The following is a 14,035-nucleotide window of genomic DNA, read 5'->3' as shown; positions in this document are numbered from 1 at the left end:
GCTTCTGCACGTATCACTAAAAACAAAGGTATTCTCCAGTTTAGTGGCAATATTATGATCTTGTAAGGAATTTCTGCAATATTATTGGATAAGATAGATATCTTCACAAAATGTTCAACTAATATGCTGAATATCTTTTACCTTAATTTTAATTCATTATATTTATTTCTTGTGTTCCTTTGCTTTCCTTCAATTTAGAACAGTCCCCAGCCACTTTGTCATTCATGATATTTATTTTGGTAAAGAATCCAAATTGCTTTGCAGAATTCCTCAGTTTGTTCTTGTCAAATGATTTCTTCATGATTGAATTTGGTGAAATCTTTTTGACAGGAATATCACTGACCCTGTACCTTTTTGTCAGGAGGCTCATGATGTCAGTGTCCCACTGTTGGTGACAATGTTTGACACCTTTCTTCAGGCAGTATCCTCCACATTTCTTCATTTTAAAGAAACATCTTTCTTTATAATGAATAAGTAGTATGTTGGATGATTAATACCTTTGCTTTCTTTTTTTTTTTTTTTTTTCAATAAATAATAAATATGCAGTGTTAATCACTCTGGGCACATAATATATTAAATAGAGGCAGTGCTAGTGTCGTTAAGAAAATATTTGGTGCCTGTGGATTATGTTTAGACTGTTTTTCTTTTTGAAGACAGGAAAGGAAGATTCAAGTAAAGGTAACTTGATGATCTTAGGAACTTTAACATGAAGGGAAAAAAACTCATGATCTTCTGCAGTTTTCAGTATTGCATTATTGTTTTTTTTTTTTCTTTTTTTTTTTTATTGTAAACAAATGAGATACATATTGTTTCTCTGTTTGTACATGGCGTAAAGGCATACCATTTGTGTAATCGTAAATTTACATAAAGTAATGTTGTTTGATTCATTCTGTTATTTTTTCCCTTCCCCCCACCCCTCCCACCCCTCTTTACCCTCTATACAGTACTTCCTTCCTCCATACATGCCCCCCTCCCTAACCCTAACTCTAACCCTAACACTAACCCTTCCCTCCCCCCCCCATTATGTGTCATCCTCCACTTATTAGCGATATCATTCGCCCTTTGGCTTTTTGAGATTGGCTTATCTCACTTAGCATGATATTCTCCAATTTCATCCATTTGCCTGCAAATGCCATAATCTTATCATTCTTTATGGCTGAGTAATATTCCATTGTATATATATACCACAGTTTCTTTATCCACTCATCAATTGAAGGGCATCTAGGTTGGTTCCACAGTCTGGCTATTGTGAATTGAGCAGCTATGAACATTGATGTGGCTGTATCTCTGTAGTATGCTGATTTTAAGTCCTTTGGGTATAGGCCAAGGAGTGGGATAGCTGGGTCAAATGGAGGGTCCATTCCAAGTTTTCTAAGGAATCTCCACACTGCTTTCCAGAGTGGCTGCACTAATTTGCAGCCCCACCAGCAATGTATGAGTGTACCTTTCTCCCCACATCCTCGCCAACACCTGTTGTTGCTTGTATTCTTGATAATCGCCATTCTAATTGGGGTGAGATGGAATCTTAGGGTGGTTTTGATTTGCATTTCTCTTATTACTAGAGATGTTGAACATTTTTCCATATGTTTGTTGATTGCTTGTAGATCTTCTTCTGTGAAGTGTCTATTCATTTCCTTAGCCCATTTGTCGACTGGATTATTTGAATTCTTGGAGTAGAGTTTTTTGAGTTCTTTATAGATTCTGGAGATTAGTGCTCTATCTGAAGTATGATTGGCAAAGATATTCTCCCACTCTGTAGGCTCTTTCTTCGCATTGCTGATAGTTTCCTTTGCTGAGAGAAAGCTTTTTAGTTTGAATCTATCCCAGTGGTTGATTCTAGCTTTTATTTCTTGTGCTATGGGAGTCCTGTTAAGGAAGTCTGATCCTAGACCAACAAGGTGAAGATTTGGACCTACTTTTTCTTCTATAATCTGCAGGGTCTCTGGTCTGATTCCAAGGTCCTTAATCCATTTTGAGTTTAGTTTCGTGCATGGTGAGAGATATGGGTTTAGTTTCATTCTGTTGCATATGGATTTCCAATTCTCCCAGCACCATTTGTTGAAGAGGCTATCTTTTCTCCATTGCATATTTTTGGCCCCTTTGTCTAGTATGAGAAAATTGTATTTATTTGGGTTTGTGTCCATGTCCTCTATTCTGTACCATTGATCTACCTTTCTATTTTGATACCAATACCATGCCGTTTTTGTTACTATTGCTTTGTAGTAGAGTTGAAGATCTGGTATTGCAATACCCCCTGTTTCACTCTTCCTGCTAAGGATTGCTTTAGCTATTCTGGGTTTCTTATTCTTCCAGATGAATTTCATAATTGCTTGCTCTATTTCTGTAAGGTACGTCATTGGGATTTTAATTGGAATTGCATTGAATTTGTATAGCACTTTTGGTAGTATGGCCATTTTGACAATATTAATTCTTCCTATCCAAGAACATGGAAGATCTTTCCATCTTCTAAGGTGTTCTTTAATTTCTTTCTTTAGTGTTGTATAGTTCTCATTGTAGAGGTCTTTCACCTCTTTTGTGAGATTGATTCCCAAGTATTTTATTTTTTTCGAGGCTATTTTGAATGGGGTAGTTTTCCTAATTTCTCTTTCTGAAGATTCATCACTTATGTATAAAAATGCATTGGATTTATGGGCATTGATCTTGTAACCTGCTACTTTACTGAATTCACTTATGAGTTCTAAGAGTTTTCTGGTGGAATTTCCAGGTTCCTCTAAATATATAATCATGTCATCAGCGAACAGGGATAGTTTGAGTTCTTCTTTTCCAATTCGTATCCCTTTAATTTCTTTGGTTTGTCTAATTGCTCTGGCCAGAGTCTCAAGAACGATGTTGAATAGAAGTGGTGAAAGAGGGCATCCCTGCCTTGTTCCAGTTTTTAGGGGGAATGCTTTCAGTTTTTCACCATTTAGAATGATATTAGCCATGGGTTTAGCATAAATGGCCTTTACAGTGTTAAGGAATGTTCCCACTATCCCTATTTTTTTTAGTGTTTTGAGCATGAAGGGGTGCTGTATTTTATCAAATGCTTTTTCTGCATCTATTGAAATAATCATGTGATTCTTGACTTTAAGTCTATTAATATGGTGAATTACATTTATTGATTTCCTGATGTTGAACCAACCTTGCATCCCTGGGATGAAACCCACTTGATCATGGTGCACTATCTTTTTAATATGTTTTTGTATGCGATTTGCTAAAATTTTGTTGAGAATTTTTGCGTCGATGTTCATTAAGGATATTGGTCTGAAATTTTCTTTCCTTGATGAGTCTCTGTCTGGTTTAGGTATCAGTGTGATATTGGCTTCATAGAATGAGTTTGGGAGGGTTCCCCCCTCTTCTATTTTATGGAATACTTTGAGAAGTAATGGAATGAGCTCTTCTTTAAAGGTTTTGTAGAACTCGGCTGAGAACCCATCTGGTCCCACATTTTTCTTTGTTGGTAGGCTTTTGATGACTTCTTCTATTTCAGTACTTGAAATTGGTCTATTTAAATTGTTTATGTCCTCCTCGTTCAGTTAAGGCAATTCATATGTCTCTAGAAACCTGTTGATGTCTTCGAAATTTTCTATTTTGTTGGAGTATAGATTTTCAAAATAGCTTCTAATTATGTTTTGTATTTCAATCGTGTCTGTTGTGATATTTCCTTGTTCATTCCAAATTTTAGTGATTTGGGTTTTCTCTCGTCTTCTCTTTGTTAGTGTGGCTAAAGGTTTATCAATTTTGTTTATTTTTTCGAAGAACCAACTATTTGTTTTGTCAATTTTTTGTATTGTTTCTTTTGTTTCAATTTCATTGATTTCAGCTCTGAGTTTAACTATTTCCTGTCTTCTACTACTTTTGGTGCTGTTCTGTTCTTCTTTTTCTAGGGCTTTGAGCTGTAGTGTTAGGTCGTTTATTTTTTGAGTTTTACTTCTTTTATGAAATGCACTCCATGAAATAAATTTCCCTCTAAGTACTGCTTTCATAGTGTCCCAGAGATTTTGATATGATGTTTCTTTGTTCTCATTTACCTCTAAGAATTTTTTAATTTCCTTCCTAATATCTTCTGTTATCCATTCATCATATAATAGCATATTGTTTAATCTCCAGGTGTTGGAATAGTTTCTGTGTTTTACTCTTTCATTTATTTCTAACTTCAATCCATTATGATCTGATAGAATACATGCTAGTGTTTCTATCTTCTTGTATTTGCTAACATTAGCTTTGTGGCATAATATATGGTCTATTTTAGAGAAGGATCCATGTGCTGCTGAGAAGAAAGTGTATTCACTCTTGGTTGGATGGTATATTCTATAAATGTCCGTTAAGTCTAAATTATAGATTGTGTTATTGAGATCTATGGTTTCTTTGTTCAATTTTTGTCTGGAAGATCTGTCCAGTGGTGAGAGAGGCGTGTTAAAATCCCCTAGTATTATTGTGTTATGCTCTATTTGGTTTCTGAAATTGAGAAGGATTTGTTTGACATACATGGATGAGCCACTGTTTGGGGCATAGATGTTTATGATTGTTATATCTTGCTGATTTATGCTTCCCTTAAGAAGTATGAAATGTCCTTCTTTATCCCTTCTGACTAACTTTGGCTTGAAGTCCACATTATCGGAAATGAGGATGGATACTCCAGCTTTTTTGCTGAGTCCATGTGCATGGTATGTTTTTCCACATCCTTTCACCTTTAGTCTATGGATATCTTTTTCTATGAGGTGAGTGTCTTGCAGGCAACATATTGTTGGATCTTTCTTTTTAATCCAGTCTGCCAGTCTATGTCTTTTGATTGATGAATTCAGGCCATTAACATTCAGGGTTATTATAGAGATATGATTTGGTTTCCCGGTCATTTGGTTCATTTTTTAAATTTTATTTATTTATTTGTTTGACACAACTTGTTTCCTCCTTTATTTGACAATTCCTTTAGGATAATTCCTCCCTTTGCTGATTTGCTTCTTTGTTTTTCATCTCTTCCTCATGGAATATTTTGCTGAGAATGTTCTGTAATGCAGGCTTTCTTTCTGTAAATTCTTTTAGCTTTTGTTTATCATGGAAGGATTTTATTTCATCGTCAAATTTGAAGGTAAGTTTTGCTGGGTATAAGATTCTTGGTTGGCATCCATTTTCTTTCAGGGCTTGAAAAATGTTGTTCCAGGCCCTTCTATCTTTTAGGGTCTGGATTGAAAAATCTGCTGATATGCGTATTGGTTTCCCCCTGAATGTAATTTGGTTCTTTTCTCTCACAGCCTTTAAAATTCTGTCTTTATTTTGTATGTTAGGTATTTTCATTATAATGTGCCTTGGTGTGGGTCTGTTGTAATTTTGTGTATTTGGAGTCCTATAAGCCTCTTGAACTTGATTTTCCATTTCATTCTTCAGATTTGGGAAATTTTCTGATATTATTTCATTGAATAGGTTGTTCATTCCTTTGGCTTGTTTCTCTAGGCCTTCCTCAATCCCAATAATTCTTAAATTTGGCCTTTTCATGATATCCCATAGTTCTTGTAGATTCTGTTCATGATTTCTTACCATCTTCTCTGTTTGTTCAACTTTGTTTTCAAGGTTAAATATTTTGTCTTCAATGTCTGAGGTTCTGTCTTCCAGGTGTTCTATCCTATTGGATATGCTTTCTATGGAGTTCTTAATTTGGTTTATTGTTTCCTTCATGTCAAGGATTTCTGTTTGGTTTTTTTTCAATATCTCTAACTCTTTATTGAAATGATCTTTTGCTTCCTGTATTTGCTCTTTTAACTGTCGATTGGTGCAATCATTCAATGCTTGCATTTGCTCTTTCATCTCATCGTTTGCTTCTCTGATCATTTTAATTATGTACATTCTGAACTCCTTTTCTGTCATTTCTTCTGCCATGCTGTCATTGGGTTTTATTGATGTAACATCTAGATTTGTTTGCAGCATTTTCTTTCCTTGTTTTCTCATATTGTTCATGTATCAGTGGACCGCTGAGATATTGCAGATTTCCTCTATTGACTTACAATGTCCCTGAAGATTTCTATATATATCCCCCCTTAGCCTTCAGTAGGCTGAAGTCTTGGAGGAAGTTGATAATGCAGTGCTCCACAAGGAAGCTGCCTCTCTAGGAGTGGTGTCTTTCAGGTGGGGTATAATCCCTGCTAGTGGGCAGAGGTGCCTCCACTTGTTGACCAATGGTCATCCAAAGGGGACCTAGTCTGCGGGCTGAGGCAAGGCCTGTTTGGGCCTGAGTCTCTGGTTTTACTGTCCTTGTGGGGAAACCTCACCCGGCAGGGAAGACTCACCCGGTGGGGAGGTCTCGCTGGTCAGTTCCCTCCTAGAGGTTTCCCTCAATTTACAGCTACCGCCTGGGCTGGGCTGCCTTCCTCTGCAAAGTTCCCAGGGGCCCGGCCCTGCCTCCTGGGCCTGGGAGCCTCACCCTTCGCAGATGAATCTACTTAGGCTGCCCCTCCTCAGAGAATCTGCCCGCAGGCCTGGAACCTTCGCTCCGCCCTAAGCCTGTCTCTGTGCAGCTCTTCCATCCAGAAGCCTCCTAGATCCTGGGACCCTGCTCTGCACCTAATGGCCTGGCTATGCAGCCCCTCCTCTGAGCAGCCACCTGGGGCCCCGAACAATCGCTCTGAGTCCCAGAGACCCGCCACAGGCCTCTTCCTCCAGACAGCCGCCCAGTATTCCGGTGTGGTCACTAGGAGTCCAAGAAACTCACTTCGTGCCTCCTCCTCCCACCAACCACCCGTAGCCCAGGGCAATCAATCACTCCGAGACGACGTGACCCTCCCCGTTCCTCCTCCTTCTCCAGATAACCCCCCGGGTGTTCAGGAGCGGTCGCTCTGAGTGGCTCTGAATCCACGTGACCCACTGCACGGGTCCTCTGGGCAACCACCCGGAGCTCTGGTGCAGCCACTCAAGACCAAGCGACCCACCACGCTTATCCTCCAGGCAGCCCCCCTGTGTTCAGGCGCTGTCACTTTAAGTCCAAACAACTCACCACTCGCCTTCTCTTCTGAGCAGCCGCCTGGAGCGCTAATGCAGTCACTGCAAGTCCAAACGACTCGCCGCGCTCCTCCTCCTCCTCCTCCTACTCCTCCGGGCAGGCCCCGGGGTTCAGAAGTGGTCTGAGTCCACACAGCTCGCCACGCAGCCCCTTCTCTGGCAACCGCCTGTAGCTCTGGTGTAGTCACCCCGAATCCAAGCGGCTGCGCTCCTCTTCCTCCTCCTCGTCCTCAGGGCAGGCCCCGGTGTTCAGAAGCGGTAGCTTAGAGTCCAAACAGCTCGCCGCGCAGCTTCTCCTCTGGCAACCGCCTGTAGCTCTGGTGCAGTCACTCCGAATCCAAGTGGCCACGATCCTCCTCCTCGTCCTCAGGGAGGCCCCGGTGTCCTGAGTCCACACAGCTCTCCTCGCCACTCCTCCCCTGGGCAGCCGCCGGAGCCCCAGTGGTTGCTCCGAGTCCCAGCACTGTGCCGAGCAGCCTCCTTTACGGGGCTCCCAGTTGTCCGAGTTCACTGCTCCAGCGGGGGGAGGGGCGTCTCGCCGGCAGCTCTACTTCACAAAGTTTCCTGCTTTCCGGGACGCCTCCCCAATGGGTGAGAGTCACCCGGCTGCTTTGAGTTGGTCCCAAGTGTCTCAATACCTCCTCTTTTGAATCCTGAGTCCTGGAGCAACATGAAATGCAGCCACCCTCTAGGCCGCCATCTTGAAAAACCTCTCAATACCTTTGCTTTCAAACATGGCATTTCACCCATAACCTAACATGTTTAATAGATAAAAAGGATTATATTTTATGAGTTTCACTGAAAGAGTAAGACACTAAAGGGATCTAAAGCATGTTTCTAAGTGTAGAAAGAATTGGTGAAGAAGAAAATAAAGAGCAGATAAAATGGAGATGACTACATGTGAAAATGACTACAAGTAATGTAAAACCATAAATATCATTTATTATATATTAATTTCCAATTAAATTAAATACCTACATTTTAATTCATATAAATGATGTTGTTATCAGTAAGAAAGTTAAAATAGTTATTTTAAATTCAAAGATTTCAATGAACTCACAAAGACGCTGTTGTTCAGATATTATCAAGTAGTAAAAAATTGAGGACTGTAGGTCAATTCAGCAGGAGATATTTGCCTATACCAATAAAATTCTCTGAGTTTACACTTCACCTAATAAATAACATTATCATGCAGTAATGATGTCAAACAAAACCTTTATCTGTGTTTGAGAGATTCATACTAATTTGAATGATTTAAGACTAATACATCAGTGCTAATTATCAGTAAGTATTTAAAGGTTTATAAAATAGCATCAGGGGAAAAAAGTATTCTACAAGATATAAAAACCTATATTTTTACATCAGTTTTAGGCTATTTATGAAACATAGAAATTTAAGTTAATATAGAGGTGATATATCTACTGTTATTTACTAATTGATCATAAATCTAAAAATTTTTAATTTTTGTATACATGTATATCTTCAAAATATTTTCATGATTAAAGACCCTTAGGAATTTTTTTCTGAATTGAACAATAAGGTTAAGAGGGTGTTTTGCATACTTCCTAGCAAAGATCTTGTGAAAATTAGATGAAAGGGATAAACGTCAATGGTAGAGTTTTATAGATTTGACACAATTGTGATTTTAGAACATCAGGAAGGTGACTTTCCTTAGTTTTTATTGACTTCTATGTCTTTGTTTAGACCAGTATCAATCAGTTTTGTACTGCTTTAAAATCAGATAGTGTTGTTATTTTTCAAAATTGTTTTGGCTAATCTAAGTTCATTGAATTTCCATATGATTTATAAAGTCAGTTTTATAATTTCCACAAAAATTTTGAATAAGATTTTAATAAATCTATATTTAATTTGGGTGAATTAATTATGGCAAAAGGACACATAATCAGGAAAGGGCAAAGACTCATGGAATAAACATGGAGGAAATCAGACACATACTTCCAAGGATCCCTTTTGGTAGAGTCCTACAGGACATCCTTTTGTTTCCAGGATTTCTGTTTGATTCTTTTTCAGAAATTTTCTTTTTCAGAAATCACCCCTTCTATGAGTTGTGACAAAATGCCAGCCAGCGAAGCTAATTTGAGACTTGGTGCCCAGAGTTTTATTATCTGCCAATCGTATCTGCCCAGAACATAACAGTATTTCAGATTGTCAGAATGAAGTAGGTATTCAGTGTAAACCGCACTGTATGTAGTAACAGTTTAGGTACAGTGAACATTTTATATCAGTTAGTGGTGGAATCTTCTTGAAATCTAATTTCTCAGACCCCAGCTAAGGGCACATCTTTTAAGCAGGCATTTTCAAGGATATTAGTTCAGGCCTGCTGTGTTAGTTGTTCTGCACAAAACTTACTGAGAGATAAAAGAACATGTAAGGAGTGAAATCAGAGAGAAACACAGGAAGTTAAAGATCAGTCCAATAAAGAGAGAGAATTTCTGAAAAAGAATCAAACAGAAATCCTGGAAACAAAAGTTTCGATAAGCCAAATTAAAAATTCAATGGAAAGCATCACCAATATATTAGAGCACTTTGAAGACAGATTTTCAGTCCTTGAAGATGAAGTGTATGATCTTGAATATAAAGTTGACCATAAAGAAAAGGAGCTAAGAGACCACAGAATATTCAAAAAATCTAGATAACATTAAGAGGTCAAATTTGAGATTCACTGGGACAGATGAAGGCTCTGAAATACAAGATAAAGGGATGCTCAATCATTTCAATGAAATAATATCAGAAAATTCTCCAATCCTTAAGAACAAGATGAAAATTCAAATACAAGAAGCATAAAGAACTCCAAATATACAAAATCACAATAGATCCATTCCAAGACACATTAGAATGAAAATGCCTATCGTACAAAATAAGGATAGAATTTGAAATTCTGCAAGAGAAAAACAAGTGGTCACACTTAAACATAAACCAATCCATATTTCAACTGATTTCTGAACCCAGACCCTAAAAGTCATGAGGGCTTGGAATAATATGTATGAAGCTCTGAAAGAAAATGGATGCTAACCAATAATACTATACTCAGCAAAACTAGCTTCAGAATTAAAGATGAAATAAAAATCTTACATGAGAGAGATAAAAGAATTCATAACTAGAAAGTCTGCACTACAAAATATATCTCATAAAGAAGAAATGAAAAATAAAAAAAAAAAACAGCACAGGGATAAGTTACACTAGAACAACACTCAATTAATGGAGAATCAAGTACAATTTATGCATTAGAAATAAATCAAAATTGCAGGAAACAAAAAGCATCTCTCAATAATAGCATTGGATATAAACAGTCTAAACTTTTCAGTCAAAAGACATAGGTTAGTAGATTTGATTAAAAAACAAGACCCACCAGACATGGTGGCACAATCTGAAATTCCTGTGGCTTGGAAGGCTGAAGCAGGAGTATTGTGAGTTCAAAGCCAGCCTCAGATATGTAGCAAGGCCCTAAACAACTTAGCAAGACCCAGTCTCAAATAAAATATAAAAAGAACTGGGGATGTGTCTCAGAGGTTATGTGGCCCTGGGGGTTCAATTCCCAGTAAGAAAAAAACATAAAAATAAAAAATGAAAAACAAGACCCAACAATATGCTGTCTTTAAAAGACTGACCTCATAGGGAAAGGCATCTGCAGACTGAAGATGAAAGGAAGGAATAAAAACATACCACTCATTGAGACTCATTAACAAGCAGGGGTAGTTACTCCCATATCTGATAAAGTAGACATCAAGTCAAGATAAATCAAAAGAGAAAAAGAAGGTCACTTCATATGATACTTAAGGGAATCATACATCAAGAAGGCATAACAACCATAAATGTTTATGCCACAAACAACAGAGCATCTAGGTACACAAAACAAACCCTTCTCAATATTAAGAATGTAATGCCAAAATAAAATAACACTAGGTGACCTTAACACACCTCTCTCATCACTGGTTAGATCATCTAAACATAAACTAATATTCTATAGGACTAAAAAATACAATTAATATGGACGTAAAAGACATCTATAGAATATTTCAACCATCAACTATGGAGTTCACTTTCTTCTCACAATACATGGATCATTTTCTAAGACCATATTTTAGATCACAAAGCAAATATTAGCAAATACAAAAAAAAAAAGACATTACCTTACTTTCTATCAGATTATAATGAAATGAAATTAGAATCAACAATAAGATCAAAAAACCAACTTAGGTGCTTTTAACAGATGAATGGATAAAGAAAATGTGCTACACACACACACACACACACACACACACACACACACACACACACACTGTGAGAAGCCATCCTTATCTAGCAGAATTAGACTAGGTCGAGCCTCATGACACAAAGGCCTGACTTTACAGGGGAGTATGTGGCAATGTGGGAGTGGTTCCCTGTCTATATCTATGATAGTTTTCCTGAGCAAACAGGCTCCCTATACCTCCACCACATCCTGTTCATCACAGAAGAAGCCCCTCCCAATCCAGGTCCCTTTACCTGTGCAACTTAAAAAAAAAAGAGAGAGTTGGGCTACACCATGTTGTCAGAGGCCAGAACTGGTATGGCCAGACCCATTGCACCCCTTATTTGAAAAGAGTATCGGCTCTTGTGTTTTATTGATTAGATAAGTTTATGGGTAACTGATTGATTTATAGCCAACATCATTCTCTGGCAGTTAACCCTTTTCTCATCCATGCTGGATGTAGCTGAGAGACCAACCCCCCACAATATACATGGAATATTATTCACCTTTAAAGAAGAATGAAATTATGGCATTTGCTGGTAAATGGATTGAGTTGGAGAATATCATGCTAAGCAAAGTAAGCCAAACCCAAAAAACCAAAGGCTGAATGTTTTCTCTGGTATGCAAGTACTAATTTACAATGGGGGTAGGCACTAGGGAAGAACAGAGTTACTTTATATTACTTAGAGGGGAGTGAAGGGAGGGTAAGGAGTATTGGGATAGGAAGGATAGTAGAGTGAAACAAACATTATTACCTCATGTACATATACAATTGCATGACTAATGCAATTCTAAAATATGTACAATCAGAAAATTGAAAAATTACACTCCATTTATGTATGTATGATCTATCAAAATGTAAAAATGCATTCTACTGTCATGTACAACTAATTATAACAATTTAAAAAATTAATTTAAAAAACAGAAATCACTCTAACACCTGGAAATTAAATAACACACTTTTGAAATTAAATAACACCTGGAAATTAAATAACACAGGAGAGAAACAACAAAATCCTTACAAGTAAATGAGAATAGTAATATATCAAAATCTCTGCAACAGAATGAAGGCAGTTCTAAGAGGAAAGTTCATAGCATTGAGTTCACACAGTAAGAGAAAAAAAAGATAGGAAATAAATAATCTAACATTACACTGACACAAGGCCATAGAAAAAGAACAAACCAACACCCAAATCAGTAAAAGATAGGAAATAATTAAAAAGAGCCAAAATCAATAAAATAATAGAAAGATATACCAAACATCAATGAAACAAAGGGTTGGTTTTTTGAAAGGATAAACAAGTTCAATAAACCCTTAGCCAAACTAACCAAAAGAAAGAGAAAAAATTCAAATTAACAAAATTTGAGATAAAAAAAGAAAATATCACCATAGAAACTAATGAAATCCAGAGGATCATCAGAAACTATTTTAAAAAATAAAGCAGAAAGTCTTGAAGATATGAACAAATTCCTAGAGGCATATGAGCTACCCAAATTAAACCATAAGGATATAGAAAACTTAAACAGATAAATATCAAGTAACAAAGCAGCTATCAAAAGCTGTCCAACAAATAAAATCCCAGGACCAGATGGATTCTCAGTTGAGTTTCATCAGATCTTTAAAGGAGAACTAATACCAATCCTCCTTAAATTATTCCAAGAAATAGAAAAGGAGGGAACAGTGCCAAACTCATTCTACAAAGCCAGTATCACTCTGATACCAAAACCAGACCAAGATAGATCAAGGAAAAAAAACTTCAGACCAATATCCTTAATAAACATAGATGTAAAATTTCTTAATAAAATACTGGCAAACACCAAATAAAAACACATTAAAAAGATAGTGCACCATGATCAAGTTCATCTCAGGGATGCAAGGTTGGTTCAACATACAAAAGTCAATACATGCAATTCACCACATGAATACACTTAAACACATGATTTTCTCAATAAATGCAGATAAAATTTGACCAAGTACAGCACCCATTCATGTTTAAAACACTAGAAAAACTAGGAATAGTAGGAACTTACTTCAGCATTATAAAAGATATATTTGACAATCCCAAGGCAAACATCAGACTGAATGGAGAAAAACTGAAAGCATTTCCTCTAAAAACAGGAATGAGACAAGGATGTCCTCTTTCATCACTCCTATTCAATACAGTTTTTGAAACTAGCCACAGCAATCAGGCAAGAGAAGGAAATCAATGGAATACAAATAGGAAAAGAAGAGCTCAAATTATTTCTGTTTGCTAATGACATGATCCTATATTTAGAAGGCCCATAAACGCCACAGATGCATCTAAAGCTCATAAATGAATTAGCAAAGTAGCAGGATATAAGATCAACACCCATAAATCAATCGTGTTCCTATACTGCAATGATGAATCTGCTGAAAAAGAAAAAGATATTAGGAAAACTGTCCCATTCACAACAGTCTCAAAAAAAAAAAAAAAAAAAAAAAGTACCTGGGAATCAGTCTTACGAAAGAGGTGAGGGATCTCTACAGTGGTAACTATAGAACACTAAAGAAAACTGTGAAACTATTGAATATAACAAAGAAGAAATTAGAAAATAGAACCATCTCTCATTTCCTTGGATAGGAAGAATTAATATTGTCCAAATTGCAATACTACCAAAAGCCCTATACAGATTCAATGCAATTTCCATAAAAATTCTAGTAACATCCTTCTCAGAACCTGAAAAAGCAGTTCTAAAGTTTACTTAGAAAAATAAGAGACCCAGAATAGCCAAAGCAATCCTTACCAAGAAAAGTGTAGCAGGAGGCATCAC

Source organism: Sciurus vulgaris (genome assembly GCF_902686455.1).
Source record: "Sciurus vulgaris genome assembly, chromosome: 4".
Classification (NCBI taxonomy): domain Eukaryota; kingdom Metazoa; phylum Chordata; class Mammalia; order Rodentia; family Sciuridae; genus Sciurus; species Sciurus vulgaris.
Note: the sequence above shows the minus strand (reverse complement) of the source record.